Source organism: Spermophilus citellus, assembly GCF_964194105.1.
Source record: "Spermophilus citellus genome assembly, chromosome: 9".
Taxonomy (NCBI): domain Eukaryota; kingdom Metazoa; phylum Chordata; class Mammalia; order Rodentia; family Sciuridae; genus Spermophilus; species Spermophilus citellus.
Window position 1 is genome coordinate 122,173,012 of NC_138191.1, and position 7,916 is coordinate 122,180,927.

At 56.3% G+C, this 7,916-nt stretch overlaps 1 protein-coding gene across 1 annotated transcript in view; it reads right to left on the minus strand.

The window, feature by feature from the left end:
- NCMAP (non-compact myelin associated protein) overlaps nucleotides 1-7,674 on the minus strand; it is a 32,380-nt gene extending 24,706 nt beyond the window's left edge. Inside the window, exon 1 of the mRNA XM_081305324.1 lies at nucleotides 7,656-7,674. The gene's annotated coding sequence lies outside the window, so the exon portion shown is untranslated. The remainder of the gene's footprint in view (nucleotides 1-7,655) is intronic.
- Nucleotides 7,675-7,916: the final 242 nt, after the last annotated feature.

Consider the following 7,916-nt stretch of genomic DNA (forward strand, 5'->3'; position numbering starts at 1 on the left):
AGGGGGGGGGGCTTAACCACGGAGCCACATCCCGGCCCTTTTAATATTTTTATTTGGAGACAGTGTCTGCCTGAGTTTCTTAGGGCCTGGCTGAGTTGCTGAGGCTGGCTTTGAACGATCCTCCTGCCTCAGCCTCCCATCCGCTGGGATTTCAGGGCGTGGGCTGCCAAGCCCGGTGCCTGGCCTCTTTCCAGCGGAGGAGCTCCGTGGGGACAAACTTGCCTCAGTTACAGCCAGGCTGCCAGCACCCCGCGGGGGAAGGGGTGAGTGAAAGGGGCGGGGCGGGGGAGGGTGTGCCAACAGAGGCCCCGGGGAGCTGGTGGGCACTGGTGGGCACTGGCATTGCCTGGTCCTCTGCTCTGACTCCCTGAGCTCAGGCCGCCATCCCCCTCAGCTCTCTAGAGCCTCCTCTGGGCTCCTGTAGCTCCTGGACCTGGATCAGGCTTTTCTAACCCAAAACTAGGATGTTCACCCTGAGGGACGGCGGCCCTGGGGACCATGCAGGGGCCAAATGGGGAAGCTACAGGGTGACACAGCGGAGCAGCTCCGGATTTCCTAGGTTGTCCCGGTCGTGGGCTCGCTGGCCTGGCCATGCACCCAGGGTGCAGGAATCGTCTCCCCAGGGCTCAGGAGGTGACATCCCACGTGCTTTCTCTGCTGCGATGGGGCAGGGACATGGTCCTGTGCAGGATCAGAGGCCGAAGCCTCTCCCCCAAGCAGGAGCCACTTACGGGAAACGGAATCGGAATTGTACAATTTTATCTCCCAACCAAGTCTCCCCCATGTCATGGATCGCTTCCAACGGGCTACAAACGGGCTACAGAATAGAGCCCGATTCTGTCTCAGCACCAAGGTCTCCCGAGGCTGCTGTGCCTTCTCCTTCGCGCACCCAGGGCAGAACAGGGGACTTCCTGTCCCCTGGTCTCACCAGCACTTCCCCCTGCCGCCAGCTATGGTTTCAAAAGGGCCCCACAGTGCGCCAGACCACGCCCCCATCGAGAGGCAGCGCCCTCTCCCCCTCCCCTGACCTGGGTGGGCCCTGGCTGCTCAGAGCACCAGCACATGTTGGAAGTGGCGTTGGCTTTCTGGACATTGTCCCCAAGTGGCAGCCTCTGCTTCCTGCCTCTGGGGAGGTACCTGCTCTAGGTGACAGCCCCCACGGAGCTCCCAAGTGCCCAGCGTGGTGCAAAGTCCTGGGAGCGACCCATCATCGACCCCCAAGCTGCTGAGCCTTCAGAACATCTGGCCACAACCACAGAACCCCTGAGCACCCCCCAGCAGATCCCAGTCAGCTGGAGGTGGCAGAGAACAGGTACCAGTCTGCACCCACCCACCCACCCACTCCACCATGGCACCCACCACTCCTGTCAGGGCCTCTCACACCTCTGCCCTCTCCTAAAAATGGTTTGCACCAGTCAGATGGCTTTGTATTGAGATCCCACCTTCCTTTTAAGACAGGCTTAAACTTATTCCAAAACAGAGATTGTCCTTCTTTCTCCGCCACCCTCCCATTTGGGATTGAACTTGGCCTCCCACACGGAGCTGCATTCCCCAGCTCCCTAAACAGAAAATTCCTATCCCTTCTCAAAATGGAAAACCAGTGTCACTTGCCATTAATAGAAAGTAACAAAAGAAATCAGATGAAACAATGTCATTAAATTCCAGCCAGACAGGGCCACCTTCCAAAGCGTCTGAGTGAGCCCAAGGCTCACCGTTTCCTCTTGGAAAGCTAAGGAACAGTTCTGCAGGGACACTGGTGACACAGTCAACCAGGCCCTGAGTTCCAGGATCCGGGGTGACACACATCAGCTTTGGGATCCCCAGGTCTGGAACTGAGCCAGGTGGCCTTGGATGCAGCGGAGCTGGGCAGCCTGTGACCCCTGCTGGACTGACTTTGGCACTCACTGGTCCCCGGATCATGGCTCCCCCGGATCTGGCCGGCTCTCAGGATTTAGGAAGGCCCCTGACTTTCCAATATTGTTTTTTAAAAACTAGGTGTGTGTGTAAAGTACTCTTCTTCACAAAGTGGCCAACACCGTTCCTGCTTCTGGCACTGAACTTGGACTTGCCACCCTAACCGTCCCCAGCTCTCGCAGCACCTCCCGGGGCTGTTTCTGTCGTTATTTCCGTATTCCCTCCGGGAGCACTCTCAATGCAGTCTTTGTGTGTCCACCTTCTGAGGCTTTATTTGCCCAAGAATATTTTTTTAATGACCTCATGTTTAAGTGACAGTTTGGCTGGCGTGGAGATGCTGGATTGAAAGGCTCTTTTCTTTCAGTCCTTTATGACATTACCTCCCCGGCTTCCTTTGCGGGGTGTTGTTAGGGAGAACTCTGTTGGAGCTTTGCTGCTGGGTCCATGATCTGCTGTTTCAGCTTCTCCTCCTTCTCCTTCACGTTTCTAACTTTGCCAATGTGTCTCTGGGTCTTTCTTCCTCTGTTGGCTCTTGCATGGGTCCTTTCAATCGACGTTCATTCACGTCCCTGTCATTTTGGAATATTTAATCTCCATTATTTCTGCAATACCTGGCTGGCGCTCTGCCAGGTAGGACAAGCGGCTTCTTCACCTTTAGGTTCCCAGGGAGAAGTGGACGGCGGGGAGGAGTTAGCTCTCATGAGATTCACCTGCAGGGTGGGAAGCTTGATGGGGTGGGGGGACTGCTGAGCTGGTGCCAGCTTTTCTCAATGGCTCAGTCCAGCAGGTCTCAGCTGTCCCAGAGGACTCCCGGTCCCCAGGACCAATTTCTCCATGAAAGAGGCAGACGGTGATGGGCTCAAGACAAGGAGCAGGGACCCAGGCAGGGAGCTTCCCTAAAGGGCAGGGCAGCGGGAGGTCCAGGAGTCAGACTCCGTCAAGTTTCCACTCCTTCCATACTGACAGCTTGTGCGGGAGACCCTCCCCGCCTGCAGGTTCTGCCTCTGTGGGTTCAACCGGGGCAGATCGAAAATATTTAAAAAGTATTGCATCTGGCCAGCTGCAGTGGCAAACGCCCGTGTCAGCCTCCTGAGCTGCTGGGATTCCCGTTGGCGCAGGTGTTCCAGCAGCTCAGGAGGCTGAGGCAGGAGGATCGTGAATTCTAAGCCAGCCTCAGCAAGGCACTAAGCAACTCAGCGAGACCCTGTCTCTAAGTAAAATACAAAATAGGGTTGGGGGTGTGGCTCAGGGGTTGAGTGACCTGAGTTCAATCCCTGGTACCAAAAAAAAAAGAATTTCATCTGAACTGAACAGACTTGTTACTTGTCACAAATCCAACACCATTTTATGTCAGGGACTTGGCAACCTGGGGGAGGCTCTGGAGCCAATCTCCCAGGGAGGCAGAGCGTCACCTGTATGACTGAGGTACTGTGCTGGATGGGGGGAAGTCCATGGGAAACTGGGCACAGTCCTTGCCTCCATGGAGTCACACTCTGACAACAAACAAGACTCGACCCAAGTCCTGGCACCGCCACCTGGGAAATGGTCTTTCCAGCCTCGGTTTCTGCTGGCGATGGGCAGGGCACCTAACCACAGGGCTCCCGAGGCTTTGGGGTGGGGATAGGGGCTGCAGGAGAAGCCCCCATGTGATTAGCACAATGCTCAGAGCCCTGAAAGCTCTTGAAAATGGGAAGCATTGCTGTTGTTATGACCAGTGGCGTTATTTGGGAGGATCAGGTAGATACGAACTTGGAGTTCTTTCTACAGGTAAATAAATTCCCTTTGATCCTACAGGCAAACGAGTTACCCTTAAAGCTTGTAACTGGAGAGAAGGCTGAGGTGGGGCACCCAAGATTTCAGAGAAAGAAGACCAAATGGGTTTGGCTCATAAGAAGGTTGTGATCAAAAAGCTGTAAGATCTGGGCACAGTGGTGGCACGTGCCTGTAATCCCAGAGGCTGGGGAGGCTGAGGCAGGAGGATCACGTGTTCAAAGCCAGCCTCAGCAACTTAGCAAAGCCTTAAGCAACTCAGTGAGACCCTGTCTCTAAATAAAACATAAAAAGGGCTGGGGCTTGGGGTTTGTTCATTAAGCACCCCTGGGTCCAATCCCTAGTACCAAAAAATAAGATAAAATAAAAAAGCAGCGTTGGGTTGGAGATGTGGCTCAGTGGTAGAGCACTGGCCTGGTGTGTATGAGACCCTGGGTTGATTCCCAGTGTGAAGAAAAACAGAATAAGCAGCAAGGGTGGGGGGAGGGCGTGCAAACCAACCAAATTCCACTTTCTAGAACAAACTATCCATACCATTAAAGATTACAGATAACCAGTCCTTTCCCAGCTCTTTTCTTTTTTCTTTCTTCCTGCCTTCCTTGCTCACAGGCAGCAGGGTGAGGGGCCAGAGCTCCTACAGTGCTGGGTGTGGGCTGGAGTCCCAGCCTGGCCCCTGGTTTGCTGCTGCAGGACCAACGTCTCCATTAGGACAGGGGCACCCTGCCCAAGGCCCATGAAATGTTTTCATTTCTTTCAAAATCCTAAGGAAAAATTGTCTTTCGGGTTGAACAAAATGCTCTGATATACTGATGGGATCATAAACTTAACTGTAAATGAGTTTATGGGGGCAGGGGCCCACAAAGGCGTAATTGCTTCAGGCAGGGAAGTCAGAACATACCCCTGCCCGACTCTGTGCCACCCGGCAAGTTGCCTCATCCCTCTGAACTTAGCAGGGGACTGAGGAGTGACCACACCTCCCGGGGATGCCGTGGGTGTCACGGGGACTGAGGCATGCGGAGCGTCTGGCCCTGTGTGGGCACACGGGAAGTGCTTACCAACAAGGCCGACCATTCGTTGCCTCTGTGAACTTCAGGCTAAAGCCTTGGGAAGCTTCAGGAGGGAGTGGGACTGAGCACAGCCGTGGGGACACAGGCCACCCAGCTGCTTTTTGCACAACACACTAAGGAGACACCCCCAGACACCAGTGGAGGAACAGGAAGAAACTTCAAAGCCAGCTCAGTGGCTCCCGGGGGGCTGCAGAACCCACACGTGCTGCAGAGAGAGCTCCCAGCGGAGCCAGGGCTGGGCCTGGGGAGGGAGGTTCTGCCACTGACGGACTCATGGGCTGCACGCAGGGGAATTGTGACAGGAATTTCATTTCACTTCATTCATTCATTTATTTATTAGGAGGAAAAGTTTATTTCTACTCACTATGTCAGAGGGGTATTTGTTTGTTTGTTTGTTTGTTTTGGGATACCAGGAACTGAACTCAGGGACACTCAACCACTGAGCCACATCCCCAGCCCTATTCCATATTTTATTTAGAGACAGGGTCTCACTGAGTTGCTGAGTGTCTCGCTTTTTGCTGAGGCTGGTTTTGAACCTGTGATCCTCCTGCCTCAGCCTCCCAGGCTGCTGGGATTACAGGCCTGTGCCACGGTACCTGGCCACAGTTTCAGGGGTTTAGTTTACAGCTGGCTGCGTCCCTGGCTGTGGGCCCGAGGGGAGGCAGAGCACTGTGGCAGAGGAGCGGAGAAGGACTGGCACCTCAAGGTGGCAGGAGAGCAGAGGGAGCTCGTGACAGGAATTTTAAGACCCTGAGTTTGTTTATCCTAAAAGTTGGCTCAGCAGGCCCCAGACACAAGGTTTTCCAAAGAAAACTGATACTTATTCAGCAGTTGCTGTGGAGCCATCAACTCTGGTTAAGAAATCAGGAAGCGGAGGCTCAGAGAGGCGATGGGCTTGAGCCCAGGGCGGGGTGCAGGGAAAGGTCCCCGCTGCTCTGCGCCTCTTTGCCGCTGTGCTGCTGCTTGGAGCAAGGCCTGTCGCCCTTCTGCAGCTCTGCCAGCCCCTCTGAGGGCCCCTCGGCTCAGGTGCGCCCGTCTTGGGCAAGAGGCCCTCAGAGCAGGCCTCGGGGCAGGCTGCAGAACAGACCTCTCTGTCTCAGACACTGGCACACCCTCTTTTCCATCCTCAGGCCAAACTACAGCCACCCCCGTGGGAGTTTCCAACCACATGAGAGGCTCCAGCCCTGCACCCCAGCTTCCCGGACACCCCGGCCTCCTCAGGAATCCAAGTTGGGGCTGGGACTCCTTCCTGTCCTCCTGCCTCCTCCTGCCCATCTAGGATCTATACTTCAGATCAGCAGCTCACTTCAGGGCAAACAAGGGCTCCATTCTACCGCACCCCAAAGCAAAGAGTGGGAGGCCAGGGGCTGAGAAGCCTCCTCCCGCGTCCCAGTCCCCTGGCCTTTGAGATGAGGGGCACCCTCTATTATCTTCAGGTTCCCGCTAGCTCCAACACTGACTCAGGTGCCAGGAGCAGTGGGCGGGTCAGCAGGATGCTGCTTGCTTTCCCTCAGAGACCCAGGGGCAGCCACAGAGTGGCCTGTCCTCCTCAATTGTGCAAATGTCTAGTAGTGGCTCCTTTTCTGATGTGGTGGGAGAGAGAGTGGAGGTGATCAACATGGGAGAGGGGGGATACAGCCCTCAAGTTGGAGGTGGGTGGGGACTGGACAATGAAAACAGAAGCTCAAGGTCAGTTTTGTCAGGATGGCCTCTCTCAAAGCCAAGAGCCCAGAACTCAGCCGGGATGTATTCATTCCACAAATATTCATTAAGCCCCTAATATGTGCCAACCCCCAGGCTGGGCGGGGTAAGATGAGGATGCATGGAACTCTGCTCTCTGTGCTCCAGAGTTCACGGCCAGCCTCGGATAGCAAACAAATGACCACAGACAAGGATGGATACAGGTAGAAGAAGCCTCAAACTCTTTGTGGGGTGGTGTCTCCTGTTGATGGGCTCCTTTGAATTTGTCCAAAAAAAATGCTTCCTTTAAGGGACATGTGAACTGAACCCCAGAGAAAAGACGGGCTTGTCCAAGGTTAGGATAGGCAGCCAGGAGTTAGGAGCCACCGGATTCCCACACCTGTGCCGTTAACTGATTCTAAGGCTTGGCTGGGACCTTGGTGTTCCCTTCCCAGCTCCACCCAAATCCTGCCTCTTCCAAAAAGTCCTCCAGAATCTTCCTCCTAGACTCCAGGGCTTCCTTGGTCCTGCTAATTCTGTCCTGTATTTGACACAGTCACCTCCTCCTCCCTCAGAGGTACCCTGAGGACGGGAGTCCTCTGCATCTTTCCCCTGGAGGGGGTGGTTGGGTGGTGGCCGGTTGAATTTCCTGATCCGATGAGAACCCTGGGTTCCTGCCACGGCTGTGGGTTTTCATCTCATCAAACTGCAAATCTTCCAGAGGGGCCTGTGCTTGGGCCCGACCCATCAAGACGCCCATTTCACAGAGGAGGCAAACTCTGGCCCCCAACGAGTCAAAACCTTTTCTACCTCTCCGCTTCTTTTCCAGGAGTCTAGGTCTCTCACCCCTGAAGGCTTGGGTGGACGATGGGAGGAGGAAACGTTTTCTAGACACCCCAAAGATCATCCCCCCCCCCCCCCCGCTGGCTGACTCTAGGGCGCACCTCCGAGCTGGGTGGGGTTCAGTTTGCATTCCGGACACCTTTACGCGCTCACTCCAAATCCACCTGAGATGATCAGGGTCCCTCCCGGCGCTCCCGACCACCGCCCCAAAGGGCCAGACACCGGGCACTTACTCCCACAAAGGTGGGGGCGAGACTGGGGCGCCCCGAACGCACCCTTGGACTCTCCTTGCCCAGCGCGCGGGCAGGTGACAGGGAGCCGCAGGCCTGAACCCGACCGCGGCTGGCTCGGGACAGATCGGGACCGCACGGCCCCTCCTACCTGTTCGGGCGACCCTGCTCGGCCTCTCGCCCGCCCCGCCGCGGTCCCAGCGCGTGGTGGCCGCCGCCGTCGGCTCCCGGCGCCGCTGCCCGAGGATCCCGCCCCGGCCCCGCCCCGCACAGGTGATCCTCGGAGCCTCGGGGGCCGCCCTGGGGGGCGCCAGTGTCCCGCGCGCTGGAGTGGCGGCGCCTCCCCGCGGTGTCCCGACGCTGTTCTTGGGGGCCTGGCTCTCTTTTGGGGCTTGATTTTGGCATCCCCCCC